Raw genomic sequence first — 6,146 nt, forward strand, 5'->3', positions numbered from 1 at the left:
CCATTCATCTCCCAGCATCCTAACATATGAATTTCTTAGAATTTATGAAAAATCGACTAAGTCCGAGATGCCTTTAAGTAGGGATGCTGTATTGAAATGGGAGATGTAGGAGATCAAGATTCATCTCCATGCAGCATCCCATTCATCTCCCAGCATCTTTACATATGAATTTCTTAGAATTTCTGAAAAATCGACTAAGTCCGAGATGGCTTTAAGTAGGGATGCTGTATTGAGATGGGAGTTGTAGGAGATCAAGATTCATCTCCATGCAGCATCGCATTCATCTCCCAGCATCCTAACATATGAATTTCTTAGAATTTATGAAAAATCGACTAAGTCCGAGATGCCTTTAAGAAAGGATGCTGTATTGAGATGAGAGATGAAGAAGATCAAGATTCATCTCAATGCAGCATCCCATTCATCTCGCAGCATCCTAACATATGTTTTTCTTAGAATTTATGAAAAATCGACTAAGTCCGAGATGCCTTTGAGAAAGGATGCTGTATTGAGATGAGAGATGAAGAAGATCACGATTCATCTCCATGCAGCATCCCAATTACCTCGCAGCATCCTAACATATGTTTTTCTTAGAATTTATGAAAAATCGACTAAGTCCGCGATGCCTTTGAGAAAGGATGCTGTATTGAGATGAGAGATGAAGAAGATCAAGATTCATCTCAATGCAGCATCCCATTCATCTCGCAGCATCCTAACATATGTTTTTCTTAGAATTTATGAAAAATCGACTAAGTCCGAGATGCCTTTACGAAAGGATGCTGTATTGTGATGACAGATGAAGAAGATAGAGATTCATCTCAATGCAGCATGCCATTCAACTCGCAGCATCCTAACATATGTTTTTCTTAGAATTTATGAAAAATCGACTAAGTCCGAGATGCCTTTAAGAAAGGATGCTGTATTGAGATGAGAGATGAAGAAGATCAAGATTCATCTCAATGCAGCATCCCATTCATCTCGCAGCATCCTAACATATGTTTTTCTTAGAATTTATGAAAAATCGACTAAGTCCGAGATGGCTTTAAGTAGGGATGCTGTATTGAGATGGGAGATGTAGGAGATCAAGATTCATCTCCATGCAGCATCTTATTCATCTCGCAGCATCCTAACATATGAATTTCTATGAATTCATGAAAAATCGACTAAGTCCGAGATGCCTTTAAGTAGGGATGCTGTATTTAGATGGGAGATGTAGGAGATCAAGATTCATCTCCATGCAGCATCCCATTCATCTCGCAGCATCCTAACATATCTTTTTCTTAGAATTTATGAAAATTCGACTAAGTCCGAGAGGCTTTTAAGTAGGGATGCTGTATTAAGACGGGAGATGAAGAAGATCAAGATTCATCTCCATGCAGCATCCCATTCATCTCGCAGCATCCTAACATATGAATTTCTAAGAATTTATGAACAATCGACTAAGTCCGAGATGCCTTTAAGTAGGGATGCTGTATTAAGATGGGAGATGAAGAAGATCAAGATTCATCTCCATGCAGCATCCTATTCATCTCGCAGCATCCTAACATATGTTTTTTTTAGAATTTATGAAAAATAGACTAAGTCCGAGATGCCTTAAAGTAGGGATGCTGTATTAAGATGGGAGATGAAGAAGATCAAGATTCATCTCCATGCAGTATCCCATTCATCTCCCAGCATCCTTACATATATTTTTCTTAGAATTTATGAAAAATCGACTATGTATGAGATGCCTTTAAGTAGGGATGCTGTATTTAGATTGGAGATGAAGAAGATCAAGATTCATCTCCATGCAGCATCCCATTCATCTCGCAGCATGGTTACATATGTTTTTCTTAGAATTTATGAAAAATCGACTAAGTCCGAGATGCCTTTGAGTAGGGATGCTGTATTGAGATGGGAGATGTAGGAGATCATGATTCATCTCCATGCAGCATCCCATTCATCTCGCAGCATCCTAACATATGAATTTCTAAGAATTTATGAAAAATCGACTAAGTCCGAGATGGCTTTAAGTAGGGATGCTGTATTGAGATGGGAGATGTAGGAGATCAAGGTTCATCTCCATGCAGCATCCCATTCATCTCGCAGCATCCTAACATATGAATTTCTTAGACTTTATGAAAAATCGACTTAGTCCGAGATGCCTTTAAGTAGGGATGCTGTATTAATATGGGAGATGTAGAAGATCAAGATTTATCTCCATCCAGCATCCCATTCATCTCGCAGCATCCTAACATATGAATTTCTAAGAATTTATGAAAAATCGACTAAGTCCGAGATGCCTTTAAGTAGGGATGCTGCATTAAGATGGGAGATGAAGAAGATCAAGATTCATCTCCATGCAGCATCCCATTCATCTCGCAGCATCCTAACATATGAATTTCTATGAATTTATGAAAAATCGACTATGTCCGAGATGCCTTTAAGTAGGGATGCTGTATTGAGATGGGAGATGTAGGAGATCAAGATTCATCTCCATGCAGCATCCCATTCATCTCGCAGCATCCTAACATATGAATTTCTAAGAATTTATGAAAAATCGACTAAGTCCGAGATTTCTTTAAGTAGGGATACTGTATTGAGATGGGAGATGCAGAAGATCAAGATTCATCTCCATGCAGCATCGCATTCATCTCGCAGCATCCTAACATATGTTTTTGTTAGAATTTATGAAAAATCGACTAAGTCCGAGATGCCTTTTAGTAGGGATGCTGTATTGAGATGGGAGATGAAGAAGATCAAGATTCATCTCCATGCAGCATCACATTCATCTCGCAGCATCCTTACATATGATTTTCTTAGAATTTATGAAAAATCGACTAAGTCCGAGATGCCTTTTAGTAGGGATGCTGTATTAAGATGGGAGATGAAGAAGATCAAGATTCATCTCCATGCAGCATCCCATTCATCTCCCAGCATCCTAACATATGAATTTCTTAGAATTTATGAAAAATCGACTAAGTCCGAGATGGCTTTAAGTAGGGATGCTGTATTAAGATGGGAGATGTAGGAGATCAAGATGCATCTCCATGCAGCATCCCATTCATCTCGCAGCATCCTAACATATGAATTTATATGAATTTATGAAAAATCGACTAAGTCCAAGATGGCTTTAAGTAGGGATGCTGTATTGAGATGGGAGATGTAGGAGATCAAGATTCATCTCCATGCAGCATCCCATTCATCTCGCAGCATCCTAACATATGAATTTCTATGAATTTATGAAAAATCGACTAAGTCCGAGATGGCTTTAAGTAGGGATGCTGTATTGAGATGAGAGATGTAGGAGATCAAGATTCATCTCCATGCAGCATCCCATTCATCTCGCAGCATCCTAACATATGAATTTCTATGAATTTATGAAAAATCGACTAAGTCCGAGATGCCTTTAAGTAGGGATGCTGTATTAAGATGGGAGATGTAGGAGATCAAGATTCATCTCCATGCAGCATTTCATTCATCTCGCAGCATCCTAACATATGTTTTTCTTAGAATTTATGAAAAATCGACTAAGTCCGAGATGCTCTTAAGTAGGGATGCTGTATTAAGATGCGAGATGAAGAAGATCAAGATTCATCTCCATGCAGCATCCCATTCATCTCGCAGCATCCTAACATATGTTTTTCTTAGAATTTATGAAAAAACGACTAAGTCCGAGATGCCTTTAAGTAGGGATGCTGTATTAAGATGGGAGATGAAGAAGATCAAGATTCATCTCCATGCAGCATCCCATTCATCTCCCAGCATCCTAACATATGTTTTTCTTAGAATTTATGAAAAATCGACTAAGTCCGAGATGCCTTTAAGTAGGGATGCTGTATTAAGATGGGAGATGTAGGAGATCAAGATTCATCTCCATGCAGCATTTCATTCATCTCGCAGCATCCTAACATATGTTTTTCTTAGAATTTATGAAAAATCGACTAAGTCCGAGATGCTCTTAAGTAGGGATGCTGTATTAAGATGCGAGATGAAGAAGATCAAGATTCATCTCCATGCAGCATCCCATTCATCTCGCAGCATCCTAACATATGTTTTTCTTAGAATTTATGAAAAAACGACTAAGTCCGAGATGCCTTTAAGTAGGGATGCTGTATTAAGATGGGAGATGAAGAAGATCAAGATTCATCTCCATGCAGCATCCCATTCATCTCGCAGCACCCTAACATATGTTTTTCTGAGAATTTATGAAAAATCGACTAAGTCCGAGATGCCTTTAAGTAGGGATGCTGTATTAAGATGGGAGTTGAAGAAGATCAAGATTTATCTCCATGCAGCATCCCATTCATCTCCCAGCATCCTAACATATGTTTTTCTTAGAATTTATGAAAAATCGACTAAGTCCGAGATGCCTTTTAGTAGGGATGCTGTATTGAGATGGGAGATGAAGAAGATAAAGATTCATCTCCATGCAGCATCCAATTTATCTCGCAGCATCCTAACATATGTTTTACTTAGAATTTATGAAAAATCGACTAAGTCCGAGATGCCTTTAAGTAGGGATGCTGTATTAAGATGGGAGATGAAGAAGATCAAGATTCATCTCCATGCAGCATCCCATTCATCTCGCAGCATCCTAACATATGTTTTTCTTAGAATTTATGAAAAATCAACTAAGTCCGAGATGCCTTTAAGTAGGGATGCTGTATTTAAATGGGAGATTTAGAAGATCAAGATTCATCTCCATGCAGCATCCCATTCATCTCGCAGCATCCTAACATATGTTTTTCTTAGAATTTATGAAAAATCGACTAAGTCCGAGATGCCTTTAAGTAGGGATGCTGTATTAAGATGGGAGATGAAGAAGATCAAGATTCATCTCCATGCAGCATCCCATTTATCTCGCAGCATCCTAACATATGAATTTCTTAGAATTTATGAAAAATCGACTAAGTCCGAGATGCCTTTAAGTAGGGATGCTGTATTAAGATGGGAGATGAAGAAGATCAAGATTCATCTCCATGCAGCATCCCATTTATCTCGCAGCATCCTAACATAAGTTTTTCTTAGAATTTATGAAAAATCGACTAAGTCCGAGATGCCTTTAAGTAGGGATGCTGTATTAAGATGGGAGATGAAGAAGATCAAGATTCATCTCCATGCAGCATCCCATTCATCTCGCAGCATCCTAACATATGTTTTACTTAGAATTTATGAAAAATCGTTTAAGTCCGAGATGCCTTTAAGTAGGGATGCTGTATTAAGATGGGAGATGCAGAAGAGCAAGATTCATCTCCATGCAGCATCCCATTCATCTCGCAGCATCCTAACATATGTTTTTCTTAGAATTTATGAAAAATCGACTAAGTCCGAGATGCCTTTAAGCAGGGATGCTGTATTAAGACCGGAGATGTAGAAGATCAAGATTCATCTCCATGCAGCATCCCATTCATCTCCCAGCATCCTAACATATGTTTTTCTTAGAATTTATGAAAAATCGACTAAGTCCGAGATGCCTTTAAGTAGGGATGCTGTATTAAGATGGGAGATGTAGGAGATCAAGATTCATCTCCATGCAGCATTTCATTCATCTCGCAGCATCCTAACATATGTTTTTCTTAGAATTTATGAAAAATCGACTAAGTCCGAGTTGCTCTTAAGTAGGGATGCTGTATTAAGATGCGAGATGAAGAAGATCAAGATTCATCTCCATGCAGCATCCCATTCATCTCGCAGCATCCTAACATATGTTTTTCTTAGAATTTATGAAAAAACGACTAAGTCCGAGATGCCTTTAAGTAGGGATGCTGTATTAAGATGGGAGATGAAGAAGATCAAGATTCATCTCCATGCAGCATCCCATTCATCTCGCAGCACCCTAACATATGTTTTTCTGAGAATTTATGAAAAATCGACTAAGTCCGAGATGGCTTTAAGTAGGGATGCTGTATTAAGATGGGAGATGTAGGAGATCAAAATGCATCTCCATGCAGCATCCCATTCATCTCCCAGCATCCTAACATATGAATTTCTTAGAATTTATTAAAAATCGACTAAGTCCGAGATGCCTTTAAGTAGGGATGCTGTATTAAGATGGGAGATGAAGAAGATCAAGATTCATCTCCATGCAGCATCCCATTCATCTCCCAGCATCCTAACATATGAATTTCTATGAGTTTATGAAAAATCGACTAAGTCCGAGATGGCTT

This window comes from Anopheles ziemanni (genome assembly GCF_943734765.1).
Source record: "Anopheles ziemanni chromosome X unlocalized genomic scaffold, idAnoZiCoDA_A2_x.2 X_unloc_41, whole genome shotgun sequence".
NCBI lineage: Eukaryota > Metazoa > Arthropoda > Insecta > Diptera > Culicidae > Anopheles > Anopheles ziemanni.